Raw genomic sequence first — 23522 nt, 5'->3', positions numbered from 1 at the left:
ATTAATATCCATGACACGCTGGCTGTAAAATAAGCCCAGTACAATTAATCCTTCCTGTGCAAGAGAAATAACCCATTATCCGAAGCAAAAGTACACAGTATGTCAACACTGACCAAAAGCTTAGCAAGATTAGAAGTGTTGAATCTGGGTCTCAAAACAGTCCTTGCATTTTGCCTTATGCTGAAAGGCACAATACCATAGGAAAACATGGGTAGACTATTCCTGTGACATGGTCATTCAGAAAAGACCTCTGGACCAGACACCCTGTCTAGGTGATAAAGAAATACTTCACAGGTAATAATGTAGGCAAATAAAAGGTTAAAAAGTAGGACAGTTTCACAGGGAAAGAAGCAGGAAGAGCTGTGAAGTCTGAATGAATTCTTATTTTGTCTGTAACCATCTTATGACAAATGACCTGTTCTAGAAAAAAGATACACAACTTTTATTCTGTGACTGACCATCACCATACAGATAGCAAGATCTTGACAGCTGTGATGATGTCTTCTTTGCAGCTACAGGTGGCTAGACAAGAGAATACACGAATAAAGAAGATTAAAGGCTGCAAGCGCTGAGCTCTTGCTGTCAGGAGCTAAGTCCTGTGCTGAGACTGCAAAGAGATCTTGAGAATGCACTCAAGCCTGACCTCAGATGGGTGGTATTCAGCAACCCTCCCAGCAGCTGTCTTCCAAAATGCTGAATTTCACTCCTGCTGGAGATAGAAATCAAAGACAAAAAAATAGGGAAAATGTAACAGTAAGGGAAATACGAATATCTTCGGGTACCAAAATCTGTCTTATGGCTGCTTCCTTAGCCAAATGCAAACTGCACCAGCAATATGAGCAGAGACACAAGCAAGGAATGGCAGAAACCTGGTGTAAGTGTAACAAAAGCAGGAAAACTGTTTCCAGATCTGCAGGAGTCTGAGGGGATTTCATTTGCATTACATCTTTAAAATGATGAAAATCTATTTTGAACATGTTTTAATATGTTTATCAAAGGAAAGCTACAAATCCAACAATAACATCTCAAATTTCTCACAGATGGAAAATAGGAATCAAAGGGTTTTGCGTAGAAATCTGTTGAAGTCAGGTTTTGTTTAGACAGTAATTCCTGCAAAGAATCAAACAACTTTCCCCTCCAGTTTTAACTTGGATTGAGCTGTAGATGTTGGAAACCATCTGTCTTTGCAAATCCAATACAGACACAAAATGGTCCTGACTGACTTCAACCAGAAATACGCAGTTATTTCAGTCCTCATCAAAGAGAAACGTGTTGGGGTCCAACATCCCAAGGCTGTTTCAGCATGAAATGGCTGTGTTCACTTCAGACATTTGGAAACTCATGGCTGGAAAACTACAGATTGGTTAAAATGTAAGGCTGAGTAGAAGTCTTATCTATTAATGCTCAATAGAGTGTGCAGAAGAGCAAAAGAGGAGAGAGATATTCTTGCTGAATCAGGGAGTGGTAGCAATGAGAATGATGTCTTGACATCTCTCAGGAAGGGAAAAACTGGCTTCTTTCACCAGGAGAAATGGTACGTTGATCTATCTGTCTGCTCAGAAGGAAATTAGTCTGGGGGTAAAGACAAATCACCCTGACTCCACTGAAGAGCTGACATGGCTTGGGAGTCATCTGCCTCCCAGAAGGGTAGAGGCTGTGGGAATCTTTAAAACTCAAAAGGTCTCCACAACACTTCAGTTATACTGTTCATAAAAACCTGTATTCTCTACAGAGGAAAAGAGTTTGGATTCTTAAATAATACTCCAAAGAACTGCATATGAGCAGGAAACAAGCAACCAGTAGAAGGAACAGAAGCTGCAAGACATGCAATGGGTTGAACAGAGCAGGATAAAATGATTGTGCTAGGGACAGAGCCAACAGCAGAGCCTGGAGAGCCTGGATGGAGGTTAATGTTGTTCCATAATCCCAACTTCTGCAAGTTGCCGTGAGACAGAAAGAAAGGACCTTTATGAGGGCATTGCAATATTATTTGGACAAGTAAATATATTGGACAAGTAAATTTGCTGGTCTTAGCACCATCATCCTGGAAATTATCAGCTTTTAACTATTCATGTTGGATAAAAAGCAACAAACAAACATACAAAAAAAAAATCCTTTTGCTCCTCTCTGAATCAGCCTACTGCTGAAAAATAAATGTACATAATACAAATATTTTTTTTCCCTCCCAAGCAGCTGGGGATTCACAGTGGTAACAGCAGCCTCACTTCTTACCAAAACCTCCTTTCCCCTAAGAATGAGAGAGCAAGCTCTTCCTTTGGGACAAGGCTCCACCCATGCCTATGTCTCACCCTCCATTGTTATTGACTGGTCAGTGCCATCAGTAAATCACAGAATCCCATAACATTTGAGGTTGGAAGGGAACTCTGGAGATCATCTCATCCACCCTCTTTGCACAAGCAGGGCCCCCCCTTCAGCACGTTATCCAGGATTGTGTCTAACTGGCCTTTGAATATCCCCAGGGAGGGAAACTCCACAGCCTCTTGTTGGCAACCATGCTAAAGTGTGAATTAGCACTTCTCCTGTTTTTCTTCATCCAGAATCTGGATGAGAAAAGAGAATAATGAACACTTTCAGAGAGCAAACAATGCCCACAAGCAAGATTGCCCTCACTTGGGGGCAGTTCCTGTGGCCATCTGGAGGACACAGGGAACTGGACTCCCTTACTACAGCTTCCCTGACTGTCCCGGGGAGATCCAATTGAATGCAGAGGCGATTCGAGCCAGAAATAAGGTAGTGTTCAAAAAACTCGTATTTTAATTTAGCTAGTATCTATATCCATTTCTTTTTTAATCTATGTTTTTTCACTGAAAATGATTTCTGAAGAAACTTGCTGAATCAGGATCCTTGTTCTACGGGATTTTGTGAAAAGAAAACCCAAGAGAAAGAGAGGAGGGAGAGAGAAAATCTTTGCAGGAAGCTGCCAGATTTGCTGAAACCTCTGCTGGCTTGCCAGATGAATCAGACCACAGAATATTGAATTAGCAAGATTTATGACTGGGAATTCAAGGAAGTTACCTGTGATACAAAATATGTTATGTGAATGAGATCTCTTCTGTTCTATTGACAGAAGTGTATAATGAGCCCAGTGCCAGGTCCCCTCTGCATTGCCTTGCAGTAGCTGCTCTGTGTGATTGACAGCTGAGCTGGAGCTCATCAGCCACCGGGAAAACAAGGGCAGAATGCTCCTGAGAGCTGCAGAGCAGTCTTCTGTGTGAAACTTTCTTAAACTTAGGAAGCAGAAAAGGAAAAACAAAGAAGTAAAGCAACTCTGAACTTTCCTTCTCCCCTTCCATCATTAAACTGATACACACACCTATGCATGCAGGTGGCCTAGAGTCCTTCACGTACCTTGGAGGGCTGGAGCAAAGGTCACAAGGTCCACATGTTATTACCCAGTATCTGCTGCAAGACATGAAAAATAGGCTCCTTTGGCATCTGACACCATCACGGACTGAAAAGCTATTGAGTTACTGTTTTGCTAGAGGCTTCCAAAATACACCAGTGAAGTAGAAACCACCCTAGTATTACAGTTGCTGTAAAAGTTAGGCAGAAATTATTTCCACAGAGAGTAATTCATGGGTGTCACAAAGATGTCACAGTTCTACAGCACCTTGGCCAGCTCTTAGCAGCCAGCGGCATGGATCTGGCCTATACTATGCAATGATCCCCATCACTTAAGAGCAGCATACAGCAGTTGGCATAATAACTATTTCCACTGTATAAGTGGGGCTTTCATTACTAGCTAAGAGACTCGGACACACACAGAATGTTCTGTCTTGCTTACACCAGCGTCTGTGCCATCTTTAAGACTCATATTGCAGAGGATTAAAGCAGGTTGCCAGGCTCACACCTGCACATGCAGGATGCAGGGGGCCGTTTTGCTCCAGACTTCAGAACAAGCAGAAGCCAGCCCAGGTGCTCAAAGCCCACACTCATATTCGTTTTCTCCCATGCAGAAAGGTCAAGAAATCTGGGGTTGTACAACTTAGAGAAGAGTAGACTCCAAGCAGACCATCATCATGGTGTTTCAGTATACAGAGGGGACTTATAAGAGAAAAGTTTTATACCCAAGCCCAAAGTGATAGGACAAGGGACAATAGTTTTAAACCAAAACAGTTTGATTTAGATTGGATAAAAGATGAAAAAATTCACTGTGAGGGCAGCAAGGCACTGGCACAGGCTGCCCAGAGAAGCTGTGGATGTCCCATCCCTGAAGGCATTCATGGCCAGCTTGGATGGGGCCCTGGGCAGCCTGAGCTGATGGGTGGCAGCCCTGCACATGGCAGGGGGTTGGAACTGGATGGTCTGTAAGGTCCCTTCTGAACCTGCCTGTGTGTCTCATCAGTCTATGAAAAGATGCAAAAGGTTTGACAAGATGCTGGACAGACTGTTGACAACTTTTATCTTCAGCCATCTCTCCTTGGTGAGTATTTACGATTATAAATCTATTTAAATACTCAAGTGTTACAGCTAACACCCAGAAAACATCAGAATGTTTTAAACTGATAAAATTTTCACCTTGAAATTATATATATGTTACAGAGTCTTTAAAAAAAATGCTTAACTAATATCTGTAAAATAGTCTTCTATAATGCAACATATATAACGACACTGTTTTTCTTTGGGCAAATGCAAATGTTAGCATGAGCAAACACTGGCAATGCACAGATGTGAACGTTGCTGTGAACATAAATGCCGTCCCCCGCAAAAAATAAAACACATGAAATACCGCAACTTCATAAATCTTGTAGTTTTATGCATTGCTGCCACTGGAAAAAAAACAACAACAACATATTGAATGGTACATTTTGAGGTGGATTTAGTAAGTAAGTCTACCTAGCATAGCTTTACTTCATCATACACCTACCTGAAACCCTACTTGTCTCACCTGAGTGTTATGGCATGCATTCCTGCCAGCATAACGAGGCGGGCAAAGAGTAGGAAATGTGCTTTAAGAACCAAGTGAGATATGTCTTCCTGATTTATTAATTGTGATGTAGCACCAAGCATATTTTGCAACAAGAAATGTCACACACTGTTCTTTTTTTAAATGTATTTCTGCAGTTGTTTCTATTCTTTCAGGGAAGTGTAAATACGCCATAACCTACTATTTTGTGTTTTGAAAAGGTGACCTATACTTTCCATTTCAAATGCGGTTTCTTTAATGAAAATATTGTAATGTCAGTCCATGCAAAGCAAATGCATATTAATATGCGTTTACATCTGTCTCATATTAATATTCATGCCTGAATCCACATCCCTACACAAAGCCAATTTTCTGACCATCTGTGTGATGGCTGGTGGATGCAATGAATAAATTTTATTTGTGAGGGGAGTGATAAATCATGTATCTTCAGTTTTTCACCCACAATCTCTCCTCTTAGGTGCTAAAATGTTTTCATCGTGGCTAAGAATTTTTAAGTAGACCAAGCTGATTAACCCCTTAGCAGATCATGTAGCTCCATTTGCCAGGTGAAATCCTACAAAAACCATACAAGGTGCAGTTAGAGGACTGAGAAAGCGGTACTGCAATTTTAGGAGCTGTGTCTTTTCCCTTTCTTTTCTCTTTCCATTTCCCTTTCTCTTTCCCTTTCTTTTTCTTGAATTCTACTTGTCTCCAAATTATGCTCAGTGCAATAGTGTGGGTCATATTTCTCACACTGTTGCTGAGGAGTGCCTTATCCTGCACAGAGGCTGACCACTTGTAGTGGGCCTGTCTTTGGGGTTAAATGCTACTCAGTAAGTAAGATGATTGTGACCTGAACTTTAACAAAAACAAATTCAGATGGCTTTATTAGTTCTAAGACTTGCTGGGTAAGTGGCTGGGTACCAGCCAAAAAATCTGATTGGAAAGCATACACTTTGCATCAACTGCAGAGTTTTCTGAATACTCAACAATTTGGACTTTCTCTACAAAACAAGTCTGCTGCTAAATTCCCATGGGGTGAATTTTGACATCAGTCACACCACTGTCCATCCAGAGTAACTCTGATGGTACTAATAGAAGATTTTATCAGAGGGTTATTCTCCAAGAGGTCACAAAGTAAACACAACACAATCCAAAAACACAACTGTACAAATCAAGTACAATAATGCTGAATTGTAGAGTGCAGATGCCGCAGACGAAACATCTCAGCTAAGCTTGAGTTCCAGGCATCTGTAAGCCTGGAAGAGTGATTAAATATCTGCTTTCCAGTGCTCTCTAACCCTGTCCACACGGTAAAAAAAAGCTTTCTGAACTCTACAATTACCCAGATCCCTAAGCACAGACACTCACTTTCAGCACTGCTGTAATTCAGACCTTAGGTATGGTTAAAGCATTTGCTTAAATAGCAAGAGCCTTGTACTGGAATCTTTTTTTTCAGTGCACAGCATTCAAACCATGGCTCTAGCCACTCCCAGGGGAATTCCCTATCCTTCAGGATGCTCATCCTTTTTTCTTTTCTTTTCTTTCTTTTTTTTTTTTTTTTAATTAGCTGCTCTGCAGGACACATGTGCATACTCAAATTTAAAAGTAAAACTATTTTTATTTTTTGCCAATCACAGGCTAAATTATTTCCCCTTATACCTGCACTGAAGTCACCTCAATGTCACTTAACCAGACTTATGACGATATACTGTTGGACCTGGGTGCCAAATTCTCTGCTTGAAGTTTGACTTCACACATTTTTGTAAATACAGATTATAGAACCCACAAAGAGGGAAGAGATTATTCTTTCCACCTTCTAATGTAGGTCAAATCATGTCAGCAGCAAATAACCTACTTCTACCTTGACAATCCAGCCGTAGGTAGTTTAAACATTATTGTGCACTGAACTGGAATCTGAAAAAGGAATTGTGAATGAGCTTCACACTTCATCAGCATAATTGGCAAGAAATAACTTGTAGTTCAAATAAAAACATACATCTGCTAAGAAAGAATCTCAAATAACACTACAGGAAGTAAACAAGGGAATTCAATCAATCATCATGTCCAAAGAAACAGGTTTGTCAGTAAACTCTGGGTGAAAATATATTTACACCTAATATTCCTTTGTCTTGGTAAATTGTGTTTTATTTACAACCCTCCATAAGGGGAAGACAGGACATTTCTGGGATATTTCAAATTCAGAGATTTGAATATTTACTCCTTCATTCCTCCTCATGAGGCAAAGGCGGGACAAAGTGGGTGATAGCACCTTTCATCATGACCTTACCACTTGGGGCTGGTATTGATCCTGAAAGATACTTCTGTTCACATGGGTGTCGAGTGTCCTATGAAAAATGAGCTAAGTTATCACAATTCCCAGAGGATAGCATCTGTAACTGCAGATACTGCTAAGAAAACTGATTGGATTCCATGTCTGATGAAATTCATGTAGAATTGTTGATCAAATCAGTATCCCCAGTTTTTATGTTTGAAGCGTGTAAATAAACATGGCTTCCCCAGCTTTATGTAGCTCTGAGTTTTGTGTTCCCCATCAGTTCAACTAAGGGGACAATCAGCAAGGATTCTGAAAAGGCAGAAATCAATTCTATAATCAGAGGGCTCCCCAAATCAAGCCTGAAGGGAAATTTCCTAAGTTCCTGCAAATCTAGTGTAATGTTCCTGAGAGAAAATAAAAGCTGCAGCACCACAGCAGGACAAGGTCCCAGCAAAAATGCTGGGTTCCCAGAGATGCATTTGGCTCCAGATGTCCTGTCAGATACAGAGTCCTTATCTGTCTATATTCCCTAAATAAAGCAACCAGCAATAGCCCCACATGTTCTAACCATCAAAAGGTCATTTGTGTCCAAACATGAATGAAAGAATTAATCAGATAACATTTCCAGGAATGCCAGCATGAAGATTTTTCTGCTCATGCTTTGGGCAAAAGGAATATGCAAGCTGTTATCCACTCAAAGACCTCTCAAATGTTTCAGCACATCTTGGTGAGACAAATTACACAAGAAACAGAGGAGAAGTTCTGGAATTCAAGCCCAGGTCAGAAAGCTTATCACCTTCACTCCTATTCCTCATGCAAAGATGGGGCTAAGCAGGTTATAAATCATGTTTGCACTCTAAATACTCTGTGTGCATCTAGTTTGGTATTAACGCATGCTGCAATGCCCAGAGAGGCTGAAGTCTCCACTGCATGGTAAGCCAGCTGTAGGGCTGGTGCCTGCTGAGCTCCTGCCAACTGGCTGAGCCCCACATGGCCCATGTGAGCTCCAGACCACGCAACACTGCATTCAGCATCCTCTGGTACCAGCACTGAAAGTTCAGGCTGCGGCAGTTGAGCTGGGTGCAGAAATGAAAAGAGAGTTTGCATTAGTAATACAGTTCCTCCCAGGGCAATTGCACTTATTTATAGTCTTTCTACTCCCCAGTATCCTTGTGGGTTGTTATAGTCTCCCTGGAGAATGAATTTTAATTTTAAAAGAGCCTCCAGTGTATAACGTGAGAAGAAAACTCTTCTCACAGGAGCTGCTGTACTTGCAGCAATAATATTCATCCTCAGGGCTGAAAATGCTGACAAGTGGAGCTAGGTGCTGTGTTCTGGCATGGGCTGCCCATCACCCCAGCCTCACTGTCTGCTGTCCACTGTGATCAGCATCTATGGAGCTGCCCCAGGGACTGCAAAGACAGTTGGAGAGTTTAAAAGGCAGTTAGCTGAGATAAACCACTAATTTAATTGACTCATTTCAAGCAAGTTATGTGTGTTGTGGGAAGGAGATTTCAAAGAGCAACTGGGAATTTCTAGGTTCCCACCAAGCTGGTGCTGTTTGAGTACACTGCACAATCCACTGAGGAGAAGATTGGTTGGAGGAAAAGCCCTCACTGACTTTCACAGGCTTTGGATTCAGTCTTTTCTATCACTTCACATTTGAATCCACAACAGCTTATTGTAAACCTACAATACAGAGGCACTGCTATGAAATCACATAATCCGTTTGGTTTAGGTTTAAGTTTCAGTTTTGATTGAGGTTATGGCTTCAGCTGAAGTTGAGGTTGGAAGAGATCTCCAGCCTTCAAATAGGGCTTAATAGAAATAGAGCTTAATTGAAAGCCTCCTGGCAAAGTAGATGAAAAAGACACTGCTTTATCTACATAAGAACTTTTCTAGGAGCTTTTTTGAGTCTCGACAAAGCTTGTGCCAGCAAGTGCTTCTCAGCAGCAGGACATAATTTCTGGTCAAACTGAAAGAAAAGATGTTGTCTCTGAGCTTATCACCGGGACACCTGGATGTGCACGACACCTGGCTTCCAGACATGTTCTGCCTGAGTCAGAAGAAAGACAAGCATTTTAAAGCATCATAAAGCTGAATTTTTCATGCCCCAGGAGAGGCCCCAGGGATTGACAGTCTGTCTCACTGAAGACGTTTCAATATCATTAAAGGAGGCTGAATATTCACAAGTGTGAATCCCTCCTTGAACCATCACAGGAGCAGCAGTGGCCAAGGCTGGGGTCCAGGAGTCCAGCATTGCAGGCAGGCAGGAGTGGGCTTCTACAGGCACATGTATATTTCTGCCTCATTTGTATCAGAAAAAACTTTTTGTTACATCTAGCACATTACAGAAAGCTCCTTTTATCTGCAGAGGTCTTACAGGACAAGTTGCTCACAGAGCCTCTCAGCTCCAGCTCCATCAGGAAGTTCTGCTTTCTTTGGTATGCTCCCATGTATTTCTCATTGTGCTCTTTTCGTTTGTCTGTTACACCTTCTTGCATGTGATGTTTCCTCTCTGCTGCAAAAAGCCTGGCAGCAACACCATCACCTCTCCTGTGTCAGCAGTCAGCCTGGCCAGAGAAAGGAGGCCTCTGCCACAACTCTCTTCATCTCCAAGGGATAAGACCTCAGCAACACCATCATCCACCCTGCCCTAATTCTTCCATTCAGCCTGGGCTCGAGATTTTCTCTCAGTCTGTCTCCTATCACTACAATTGTTAGTCACACAGGTGCAAGGGATCAGAAGGGTTTTCAGGAAAAGTGTTAAGTTACTGTTGTTTTTGCAGTCAAGTAATAGATCAGGTAAAACAAAAAACAAACAAACAAAAAAATGGAGATTGCCCTCCTCCTGAGATATTAGGAAGAAGTTCTTCACTACGAGGGTCGAGCAAGTTACCCAGAGAGGCTGTGGGTGCCCCAAACCTGGAGGTGTTCAAAGCTAGGTGGGATTGGGCCCTGGGCAGCCTAATTTAGTGGGAGATGTCCCTGCCCATGGCAGGAAATTGAAACTATATCACTTGCAAGGTCTCTGCCAATCCAAACTATCCTGTGATTCTCTATTGAGCTTTTGGAAATAGGCAAAATCTAAATGCTAAATAATGTAATTTTCCATCCATGCTCAAGTTCTTAAACTGTTTCCTTCTTTGTTAGAGATTCAGATTCCTCAGAAGTCTCATCTTGCCTCTGCCAGCTTTTCTTTCTTAAAGCACATTATCAGTTTTTTCTTCTATCTCTTCATCACAGTGTTTCTGTACATGAGGATTCTGTGCCAAGAGCCTGGAATATTTTACTCTTCCTTATGTCACGTCCCTTTTGGAACTGGTCAGAAGTTCTCATATTGAAAGTTTTACCATTAGAACATCTAGAAATTCAGACTAAGTAAATACACAGAACTCAAGAGTCTTTCAAAACTGATTTATTAATTCTAGGCAGTTCAGCAATACTTTTAATAGAATTATAGTTGCACCCAAAATTCCTTTTTTTTTAATAAAATATTTCTGTTATTTTTCAACAAAACCCTTCAGGATTTCCCTTCAGCAGGAAACACTCAGATTCTGTATTTATACATCCAAAAGTAACTTAGTGATTTTCCCATATCCTGGAATTTCTTGAAGACGGCAAATCCCCTCAACAAATCTGATCAGCTAACCCTTACTCTCTTTATCATCAGTCATGATTCTACAGTGCTAAATCAATGCTTTGTATATGCAGTTACATTGCACAGGACTGCAGTAAATCCATGAAAAAAAAAAGAAGAAAAAAGCCCAAAACTTTAAAGCTTAAAAAGCATTTAAATTCCATCAGATGCAGATTTGGATGAGGACTCTCAGCTGTAGCTCCATTCACTCACTGGAAAGATGCCAATCTCTGAACCAGTGGAAAATCTCACTGCTAATTGCTGCACCTCAAATGATCAGAGCTACGTCGTCATCACTGAAATAAAGCCTGATCAGCAAAATAATGCTTAATTCCTAACTCACAAACAGACAAGCCTATGCTTTGAGAAAGTCCTGATTGTTGTGAGCAACAGCCTCAAAGACATTTTCTATTTCAAATATCCCACATATCATTTCACTTGTTGCGCAGTGACATTAATAAGAATCAATGCTAGAACCAGAACACTTCATTTTTATATATTTATATTTCAGTTGGTATGAATGATCTCTTTAACACCCTGCTTCTGACAGATCTTGGGTTTTCACTAATGCACACCAAAACCTGTCTCACTAGCATTCAGCAATAACATCCTGAATAATCTCTGAAACTCATTTATCATTATAACGTCACATCTGAAAATTGGCTACCATATCATCTGGCATGTTGAAATAATTGTATTATACTTAACCCCTCAATAACTCAGCTACCTAAATCATTTCCAAATTATATCTTCCATTCTCCTAGGCTTTCATTATACTGACAAATATCTGTGTCACTACGTGAGCTACAAGTTCCAAGGAACGAGCAGTCTGCCTTGCAACGTTATTGCCAGCTGATGCCAGCAGCAGGATGAGTGATTTGTTTGCTTTGTGAGATTGGCCTTCATTGTCCTGGATTCAACACTAACATCTTGCTAATCTTGTGTTTAAACTGACGAACACTAATGCACCCCTTTTTGGATCTTCTCACTGAAGTATCAAAGGCTTAGAAAGGCTAACAATAATTTCTCCATCAGCAGAGCTCACAAAAAACAGGATTAAAATCTTTGCAGTGCATAGGTTGTAAATTACGTGTTTCTCAGGACATTACTATGAGTAATTCTGCTTCACTTGGAATGCTATGATTCAAAGTCCAAAAAAGATTAAAGGATGAATTTCCTCCTTGATACATTATTGCATGTTTTGCCCCTTTTTCTTATGTTTCTATTTTGTTTGTGTACTAGAAATGTTTTATTTATGGATCCTTACATAATTGTCCATGACCGTGCCACAGGGTACAATCAAATGCCTCAAAGCTTCAAATATACATCTCTTTTTATATTGTTTAGGATTACACGGACATTAACTGCACTGTGTTCTTTTATTTTGATGCTATGACATCAAAACAAGTACATGAGTTCAAGTTCTGCAGCAGAATAATCGCTTCTCCACTGTAAAACATACAGATGCAGTCCTTGCTCACAAAGGCTCTGAGACAGACTATTTTTTTCCTTGAGCTTTCTTGATTTTCTTTCTTCCAGATCCACAAAGGTAAAAGGTTTGGGGAGGGCAGAAGCAAGTACTGGAAATCTACATCAAATTGTTCGTGGGATCATGATATCTCACGCGGGCAGCTTTTTCATCACACTTCCAATTACAATCAGAATAAAAGTTCTTTCTGTCTGGCTAAAGATTTGAAGTGCAGTTGGAATGGCACAAGATTCTGCTAATGCACTCATGCAAATGTATAGTTGTGGCATACAATAAAAGCTCTAATTAGTTCAGATATGACATTGCTCTCCATTCCAGTATACTAGTAAAGTTACAGGATGGTGTGTGCTTGTTGTGAATACATTAAACACTTCATTCTGATTAGATTCCATGCACATTTCACAGAGGAAAATACATCTGCTCCATCAGTGATATAAAATGGGTATTTCCTCAGGGGTGTGTAAAGTGTGTATAAATCTCTGCATCTGCCTGAGATTTGCATAGATGCTGGTACATAGGTCACTTGTGCACTTAGTTTTCTCTGTGATTTGGGAGTAATGTTGGTTAGCTCTCAGTGGTGTAATGGGATCATAGACATTTTTTGCTTACTTATGTGGAGCTTTATTGTGTTGTGCACAGGGCTGTTTTTCATTCTTGTGTGAGTCCAGTGCTTTTGCATATTTAGAATAAAGACCTGGCTTTGAATGGTTTCACTGGCCAGCATTTATGCACCCATATTAGTTTCACCTTTTATGTTAAACTAATAAGTCACATATTTCGTCCATCCAGCAATTGTAACAAGACTGTTTGTTGAAAATGTTTATCACAGCTCATGGAAAAGCACCCTTTTGTATAGCCCATTGTCTCACATTAATTCACGTTTGTGTTGGTTTTTTTTCCCAAGGAATTCCCCCTGCAGCAATCCCCACTGTAAGCCATTAGCTGAGCACATCTGCCCACTCTAATGACCACTCTAGTGTACACATACCTGACTGCCATCTAATTTAGACATCACCCATAAGACACTAATACTAATGTCTCCTGGGCCAACTAAGTCCTGGATTATCGACTGGCTACAGTTATCACTTCATTTGGTCTTTGGAGGTGAATCAAGTGCACCTGAGATCATAAACAGGTCAAATGATTATGCAGTTTGCAGAGGAACCAAGGACTTTTGTTACCCTAATAGGGAGCAAAAATATACTTCCTAATTTGTTTTGACAGAGAATCCAATTGCTTTGCCTTCATGCAATGTCCCCTTTGTGCAGCTACAAAAATGCAGCCAATTAGGCATAACGTTATTTTTCAGTATGAGCAGCAAGTTAAATAAATTGACGCCATTTAAAATTAGCACACAAAAAAAATTGGCAGCAACAAATATCTGATAATCAATCTTTCATTTCATAAAGAAAGGGAAAGAAAAAAAAGGAGAAACCAGGGCTGCTATTTCTAATTAAAATAGTAAGCAGACAAGTGATAAACAATGGAGGTTATGATTGCTCTCTATAAATATGCTGGGGGGAGGTAAACACACGGAAAAGAAAGAGCTATTTAAGCTAAAGGAAAATGCTGGTAAGAGAACAAATGGGTATAAATTGCTCCTGAACGTGTAAGAACTGATTTAGAAGGGTTTGAGCCTTCAGAAAAGCAGGTTCCTGGAAAGCATTACAGCTGGGCAAAAAAAAAAAAAAAAAAAAAACATATCACCAGTGTAAACAGGAGTTTGATAAAGATATTGGATAATCTGTGTTCATCTGAGGACAGAGGACTGCATGCAGCAATCCAGTATTTCACCTTCCATTCCAAAACTGTGAAAATCATGTTTGGACACTAGGTCAAATTCAGATCTCTCACAGAATGCACAGCCCGAGAGATGTCAGTGTCACTGTACATTTCCAACCTGAAAGCAAATCCACTTTTCTCTAGCAAGGCATGAAATCACCTTCTTCTCTAACCTAACAAACAAACTGGAGTTAACACCACCTCTGAACATGGCCTATTATAGAGCAGGTGCAAATGTTCCTAGTTATAGAAGAAAACTTTCCCATACAGCGCCCTTTAGGATAAACAATTCTAGCAGAAAAAATGTGAGAGAATGGAAAATTCTGCTTTCTTCTGTGGATACTTACATATATATTACTCTATGTAATACATTTTCCATCCCAAAGGAAAAAAGAAACAGAGATAGGAAGATGTGGAGTCATCACCCCTGGAGGTGTTCAAGAAACATCTAAATGTGGTACTTAGGGACGTGGTTTAGTGGGTGGACAGTTGGACTAGATGATCTTTAGAGAGCTTTTCCAACCTTGGTGATTCTGTGATTCTATGAGTGTACAGGATGCAGCAAGGATTTCAGCAGCTGTAGATTCATTAGAGAAGATGAAACATGGGCTTAAAAATGTATTTGCTTACAGAAAAGAGAGTGAATAAACACATGAACAAATGCATGTGAGTTTTCATGTAAATCAGCAAACCTACAGCACAGCTGAGTGGGCTTGACCCTTTGGAGCCCCTACATCTCAAAATCCAGCTGCCTTCGATGTAAGAATGGCATTTCCAAGCAGTGGTTACAAATTGATCCATTACAAGATGCCTGCATTAAAAAATGTAATTGGGTACTGTATGACAAGATAAAAATACTTTTGATAATAAAGTAAAAGGATAAAAGAAAAAAAAAATAAAAGAAGGACCAACTCTTTTCTCCTGAGTTGATTCTTTCAGAGTAAGAAGCAGACACATGGTTTTCTTCACTCAAGTTGATAAGAAAAACTTGTATTGCAGAAAAATGCTACAAGGTGAACAGTTTCTCTTTCCAAGTGTTTTACTTCCACCTGATGTTACAAAGTACTGTACTGCACATTGTGTAAAATCCAGGGGAAGGTCTGTCACTTACACACATTTCATCCCATGAACTGTCACCAGCAATGAGCCCCTCACCTGACTTTGAAGCGGGGTGAAAGTCAGCGTTGCTGAAGTACCCCAGCATCTGCACAAGAGGTGATGAAGGAGGCAGCTGCCTGCTCCTCTGCACTTGTGAGAGTTCGGTGAGATGTGTTGAGATGTGCAGGAGCTGCTGCAAATGTGTGAACCTCTCTCATTCTTATCACACACAGCAAGTACCACAATAAATGGGGGGTGATGAGGCATTATTAAAAAAACAATAATAATAAAAAATAAAAATAAAAAGAAGAGGAGTAATATTGTTACAAACAGCAGCTTTTTTCCCAGAGTACCACTGAAGCTTGGAGAACTGCTGTGCTGGGCACAGCCTTGCTATTAGTACTAAAAATTAAGCAGTCTCACTAGATGTGGTTTACAGTTTCTAAACTGTCAGTGTTTCATATACAGTATCTCTGCTTTCCAATTCCATTTCCTCATTAACAAAGCCAGAAAAAAAATGACTGCAGTAATTAGTTCTCCTTCAGCTTCTTTCCTTTCTTTTTTCTTTTCTTTTCTTTTCTTTTCTTTTCTTTTCTTTTCTTTTCTTTTCTTTTCTTTTCTTTTCTTTTCTTTTCTTTTCTTTTCTTTTCTTTTCTTTTCTTTTCTTTTCTTTTCTTTTCTTTTCTTTTCTTTTCTTTTCTTTTCTTTTTTCTTTCCTCTCCTCTCCTCTCCTCTCCTCTCCTCTCCTCTCCTCTCCTCTCCTCTCCTCTCCTCTCCTCTCCTCTCCTCTCCTCTCCTCTCCTCTCCTCTCCTCTCCTCTCCTCTCCTCTCCTCTCCTCTCCTCTCCTCTCCTCTCCTCTCCTCTCCTCTCCTCTCCTCTCCTCTCCTCTTCTATTTTCCTACACTGGCTCCCCTTCCCCTGCCTGAATACATCAAAAACTTTCCCCAGCTTTGGGAGGCACTTAAGCAAATCCTATTTGAATTATCAGAACTGCTGGCTCAATGAGCAGTGAGACAGTCTCATATACAAGAGCAGCACCCAATTCTGAAGCCTGTTCTTTGAACAGAGAAACACTGATTGAAAAGAGCACAGTGATTCACAGAACCATAAGATCTTTCAGATTGGGATAGACCTTCAGTATATCAACTCCAACCATCAACCTGACACACCAAGTTCCACCACTAAACCATGTCCCTTACAGAATCATAGAGTCATTTAGGTTGGAAAAGAAATGGCTCAGCATCCCCTGAACCCCTCCTAACCATTCCCAGGGCTTTGCTCTTTGCTGGTATCCCTATTTCTCCCCTCGCCACTGATGCCACTACTCCTGGTCCTCATGTGTGGCTGTGGATGCTGGAGGAGAACAAGGGAGGTGAAAATCGACACACACAGCCCTGACGATGAACCCAGACCATGCAGGTTCTCCCACATGGAGCCCTTCAGAAATGCCCACTGCAGTCCACCCCACTATTAGTGGGAGGTTTATCCATGGCACTCACACAGCTGTGACAAAGAATTCTGGGGCTGTATGCATGCACTGTGATTCAGGGTGCTGAGCGTGATGGAAACTGGTGCTGCAGTACAGGGTACACCCACGTCTCCATACATGGCTCCTGCCTTTCTGCCCAGCTGCAGCAGCAGGTGTGCAGTGGATGGCCACATGCTTGCCAGCACATTTTTTCACATGCACACTCCAGGCTTGTTAACACTTTTGTTAACACGAACGTAAAATAAGGATAACGCCTCTGCATCAGAGTTCTCCCTGTTCTTACTTTCATTTCTTCCCTGTCAACTACATAAATACTTGTTCTTCAAGTGCTACTTTGTCACTCAGTATTTCACAGGGGGAGAAAGAAAGAGAGGAAAATATGTTATTATTTTACAACTGCATTTACAATAGGGTAAGCATAAGCAAGGTGAAAGACTGAGCAGAGACAACAGCACAGCTGCAGCTGCTGCCTCTGTCTTACTTCCCCTCTTCAGTCAACAAAAATAAATAAATAAAATTAAGTTTGGCAGTGCATAGCACTTGACAGTAGACTTACAGAAGCCCAGAATGGCTGAAGACTGTAGAGTCCTCTGGGTCCATCTGGCCCACCCCTGCTCCAGCAGGGACACCCATAGCAGTAGACCCAGGCCCATGGCCAGTTGGCTTCTGAAGGCCTCCATGGAGGAGACCCCACAGCCTCTGAGCAACCTGTGCCAGTGCTCAGCACTGCACAGCACAGCAGGGCTACCTGGTGCTCAGAGGGACCCCCAGGGCTCCAGTTTATGCCCACGGCCTCCTGTCCTGGCACTGAGCAATGATGAGCTATTCTCTGCACTTTCCCAAGATCATTTCATTCCACCAGCTTGAGGTGTTTTCTATACTGCACTGACACCAATGGTACCTGTGTCTCTAGCTAACACACACACATCATGTACAACTGCAAAGCCCCATCTCTCATTAACAGAACAGATCTACAGCACTAAAAAATACGCATCTGCAAGAATTTTCAGGTAGGCCCCAAAATTGAAAAAATGAGGTGATGCCTGCAGAATAAGGTCTGTGGTGCAATTTAATCATGAGTTTGCTTTTGAGAGGGACAACAGTCAGCACTAATTAGGTAAATTGTCCTAATAGGAATTACATTTACACACTCAAAACTGGATTCCACACAGATTCTTTTCACAGAGGCCAGCCATCCATTGGACAGTTTTATAGCTCTTTGATTGAGCCACATTTCTTCTGGTAACTAAATAAGGAATGGTTCCACATCACATTATTAATTCTCCAGTCTCCTATTAATTTCTCTACTTTACTGTCTTGCAAGCACTCAGTCTTACTCTCAACTCAATAAATCAATGCCTGGAGAGCAGACAAATTGCTACTGGTTGTGCAGCATCCACAGGAACCGGGGGATGATGTCAGAAGTGCTCTCTAGCATCTCTGTATGGAAGTGCATTTTTCTCCACATCAGTGCGCACAAGGGTGCACCCAAAAGCATCCTGATTCCTCTGCAGAGGCAAGGCAAGGATTTTGTTCCCTTTCAAATCAGCAGTAGGAAAGTGCAGACAGAGTAATTTCAGCCCTTGCCTCTGGTCATGCTGCCTTTCCCTGCCCTTGCTCCTTCCCTTTGTGGGGGGACAAGAGCAAAGGACATCTAGGAGGACTCCAGGGAACAACAAGAAAGTGCTCTAAGCATGACTGGGGCTGATGCTGAACCCTCCATTCCACCCCATGCCAGGGCAGTCACTGGTCATTCACTTTCACTTACAGTCAATGTATACATTTTCTGCTGCCCTGCCTTGGGGGATGGCTGGCCCAGTCCTCAGTCTCTGGGCAAAATACATGACAGAAAACATTAGATTCCAACAGAAAATCATCTTGAGATCACTGTGAAACTTAACCAAAGTTTTTGGAGGAACAGTCAGGCAACTGGAAGAAATCATCTCTCAGTGTGAAATCTCTCATAGAATACCATTGTTTTTGGAAATGGAAACTTTTCTGGGAATGCTTCAGATCTGAGATTAAAAAAAAAGCAGAATTTTCAATGAAAATACATATTTTATTTTCTACTCTGTTTATACACCAGCTTTATTTAAATATGTTCATAAAATAATACTATTGCTTTGAAACACTAGGTTCATCTCATTTTAACAGAATTATTTTAACAAAATAATTTAAAGAAAAAATATGATACAAATAATGATGCAATCTTTTAATATTATTAAATAGTTCAATCAGCAAAGAAAATTCAGTCTAAGATCCTAATATTATTAGACACATAAATCTGCACCTGTCATGCGCTAAGCTCCAAGCTCTGTATTCAGATTTCTGCATGATGAGGATTTTCTAGGATCTGAAAACAAAGCCATATTTCTTTTCCAATTTTGCTATCAAGAGGAAGGGAAGTGATTTTTAAAATGGGCTAGATTTTGTTCTTCAGTGCAGTGGTGAAAATCAAGATTAATCTGAAGCAAGTTTCATCTTCCATTACAGAGCAGCTGGGAGCAGAATCTACCCAGCCCTCCACGTTATATTTTCCATCTCTGAAGATTTTTCTATCATGTTTGTACTTGTCTTGTTTTGCACAAATATTACTCTCCCTTTGTTTTCAAATGAAATCTGAATAACACAATCCTCGCAGTCTCTGTGCCTATTTAAATTCAAATATCATTGATGGTGATGTAAGTGACATGTTTGGCCAAGGACAGAGGAGCACAAAGACAATTTTGTTTCTCCCCACAAATCTAACAAAAACATTTTAGAACAGAAGAAGATAGATTAGAACTAAAAACTTGGTTTTGTCATGGTGGGAGAACTATAAAGTTCTCTGGTGGTGATTAATGACAGGCTGGAACTTGTAATGATGACAATGGGTTAATGGACACTAGGAGAATAAAGTTATGAGTTAGCAAAGCAATTATTTGGGTGTATTTCTCAATCTACACTCCATACCTAATAAACAGCTTTTCTAAAGTGAGAATGTTTCATAAGAAGTTGCTTTTCTAATCAGAAGGATACTAGCTGTCTTCACAGTATCTAGCACCCCATATTTGATCACAGACATTACATTTTCAGCATGAAATTTAAGATTCTTCTGTCCCACCACACAGTGTCCTGAACTCATCTATGTTCTCCACTTCACCTGTACCTGCTTTTCTCAATAATCCAGTTCAATCAGCAGCCCTATGGCTCAGGTCCAGCCCACAGGTGCTTTCCTTCCAACCTGTATTACCCTTCCAAGACAAGACCAGGGTAGGAGGTCAGGCAGCAAATGTTGCACAAGTAGCAGGAATTCTTCTGCAAAAGCAGAAGTGTGGTACTGAGAGCTGGAGTGTAAAACTATAATGTAAAATCATTTGGCTTTTTCGTCTCCATTTTTCCTTCAGGGTCACATAATGTTTGGATGCCAAAAGGTTTCCATTGTGACTATACTGCCTGAAAACTTGGTATCAGATAAAGAGAGATCTGGGTACAAAAACAGGTCCTTAGTGATTCTGATAGTAATACCTTGTCATGTACTTAAGTTATTAATAGCAAATAAATAAATATAACGATTCTTCTTCACAACAAAATACCCTTTTCAGTTGTATTCAAGTTGGCTGTTGCAGTTGCATTCAACTTTAGACAGGTGAGTCACTACCTTAGATTCCTTCCTTTGCTTTTTTGTAGACTGGAATTAAGAATAGTAAAATCGTAGCTCAAAGAAGAGATCAAATTCTCATTTTAAAACTCTGAAATAAACCCAGATTAGAATGTGCCCTGTGCTTTTTGTTATTTACAAAACTCTAGTGCAACTTTGTTCAACCAGACTGAAGTAGAACCTTTCCATCCCTTTGCTGTGCCTTTCCTTCTCCTATCCCACTGACCTGCTAAATCCATCTTCTAGCTGCCATCTCAACAAAGCACATCTCTGTCATTCCAAACATTCTCTAATCCAAACATATGCTTCTAGTTTCAGTGATCTTATTCACAATAGTCTGGCCCCTGTATAAAACTCTGGCTGTAGAATATTTTCCTCTGTTTTCCTTTTCATGACAGGTAGCACTTGGAAAATCTGGACAATCCTAACAAATTTTGATAGTCAAATACCCCTCTTGCATCAGTGCTTAAATATTGATTTGTTTAAGGTCTTACATCCATCCTCCCAATCCATCCTGCACTTGAGCAAAGTCAGCATTGTTTCCCAACAATCACACCATAATGAATCCCATTTCCTTAATCAAAACCCTTCCTTTTTGTAATTTTTTTTAAGTTTATGAAGCCTTTCAAAAAGCCAGAATGACATTTCATTTGCTTTACATTGCAGTAAAAGTACAGGAGCCACATTTTTAATGGTTCATGCTCCTTCCCTTTTAATTTTTTATTCTCCTGTTTAATTTCTGCTTCCTTTTCTGCTCTCTGAGGCAAATTGCACAACAATACTCAGATTATGTCACCAGTAAAATAGATGACAGTCATATCAGCCTCATTTTAATACTAAAATGGTTATTGTAAAATAGTAGCCAATTGCTTGCCCCATCAGTTCTTATATGAAACCCTTATCAGCAGACATTGCATGCACAGAGCCACTCATCTAAATTCTGTACCACCTGTAACAGTGAATGACAAAAAGTAAATGGAATCACTTTTTTGGCACTTTTTCAGGCAACAAGAAATGGGTAAATTCTGCATTACTCCCCTTAGTGAAAGACAAGATCTGTTACCAAACACTTATTCTGACCTACTGTGCCAAAATGTCCTAAATCTGGCTTGGTGACATGAGAGCTTTTGTCAAAAAAAAAAAAAGTGCTAATTATCTTAATTGTTTTAACCCTGTTGCTGACACCATGCTCACTATCAGTCTCTGCTGTAACAATGTGCCACTCATTGTCTGTTCTCCATGTCTTTAGCAAGATGATTTCCAGTACATTAGAATCATACTTCTGTGTCTCTGAACAAATCTACTTCTCTCCAGTCCAGCTACTTGTGAATTTTAATTTCTCAACAGTACTTCTAGAAAGAAATATATCATAGCACCCTTCATAATTTTAAGTATTTCTCCATACGTGCAATATCTGAAAGCATGAGTTCCTTGGGACTTACATTAAACTGCTGCTTGCACTGTGTGGATGTCTAGACCATTCAACACTTAATTTGCAATCAAACTATATTTTTTCATTCCTGGCTTATTCATTTTCTTTCTCAGCCCCGTGATGCTTCACTTCTGGTCCTCTGTAGATGTATTTTTCATAACTCTTGAAGTTGCTAAGCTTGTTTTTCAAAAACACCCTAACCTGCACTTGCTACTTGTTGGTGTTCACAACAAAAATTCGTCACTCAAAAAATGGTTTGAAGTCCCTGGCTTCAGAATTACAATCAAAACACTGTAATATCTGTCTTCTTCCTCACTGTTACCTGGAAGACTGCAAACTTAAAAATGCATTGAATTCTTTAATACTTAATATCACACAAGTTTTCTTTACAGGTTCCCTTCTGCAGAAAACTTCTACAGAGTGGCACAATTTATTAACTTCTGTTTACTGATTCAGCAGTAGCAGTAAGGGTTCAGATTCCTATTTGCTACACTGAAAAGAATTAATAGATTTACTCTCAGTTACACCATCAGCACAAATTACAAAACCTGATCTGAAGTATGTAGCATCAGGAGAACCTGTAACATAGAAAAATACAAAGATGAGCTGGCTTTCATCCAACAGGGAAGCTAAGTGCCAAAAGAACAGCAATATTACCAGCACTAACATCTTTATAGCTTTTTATCTTCTCAGCTGTGCTTAGGATCTGCTGGATACTGCCCAGAAAAAGCTGCTGCAAAAAAATCAGGTTTGACCCCTCTGATTCAGGATCTATTCATACCCCACGCTTAGTTCCGGTTCTCCTAAAAGACTCTTAGGGTCACTCAAATTTTGCATTACCTGAGCCTAAGACATAAGGGAACATCTGCTAATCATGAGAAGCCTAGGTTTAGTAGATTCTCCCCTTCACAGACTCCCAGTAATCCCATTTGTGGAAGAAGAAGGAGGTTGAACTGAAATCAGATAGGCTGATCTGTACTTCGAACATTAACTCTGTCACTGGCAAGGGCCAGACCTTCTGTGCTGCTGGGACAAAGATGGTCAGACCTTGCTGTAGGGGCCTATGGAGTCTCAAAATATCCCAAGGATCACTGAGTATAAATCCTGGCTTCACAAATGTCTATAGTCAAACTATATTTCTGAGTGTTGCCCAAACACTCCCTGAACTCCAGCACCTGGGGCTGTGCCCACTGCCCTGGGCATCCTGTTCTATGCCCACCACCCTCTGGTGCAGACCCTGTCCCTAACCCCCACCCACCCCTCCCCTGACACAGCTCCATGCCATTCCCTCGGGCCCTGTCACTGTGGGGAGCTGCAGCCACCATCAGGCCTCCCTTCAGCTCCTCTGCTCTGGGCTGCACAAACCCAGGGACTTCAGCCACACCTCTAGCATCTTGCCCTCCAGACCCTTCATCAACTTCATAGCTCTCCTTTCAATGCTCTCAATAGTATGATGTTCCTAACAGTACAAGTAGCCTATCAGATGGGTCATAGGATGACTGAATGGGGTAATCACTCGTAAGTGTTACACACACACAAGCTAGTGCAGTAAATTCCACATTTTGGGATCTACAGAGCATAGTCACCCCTCAAAGTTTTCCATAGACAATGAAGATGTCCACATTTTTCATCATTCAGCTCAGCTTCTTGTACAAGGAACACCATTCCTGATCTGCGGTCCCTAAGCCATGTGGTAGGAAGCACTGGGCTAGTTATTTTTCATTATATCTATTTGAAGATGAAAAT

Source organism: Cyrtonyx montezumae, unplaced genomic scaffold (genome assembly GCF_038088225.1).
Source record: "Cyrtonyx montezumae isolate F1298 unplaced genomic scaffold, pur_monq_1.0 scaffold_8, whole genome shotgun sequence".
Lineage (NCBI taxonomy): Eukaryota > Metazoa > Chordata > Aves > Galliformes > Odontophoridae > Cyrtonyx > Cyrtonyx montezumae.
This window is presented reverse-complemented; position numbering follows the sequence as displayed.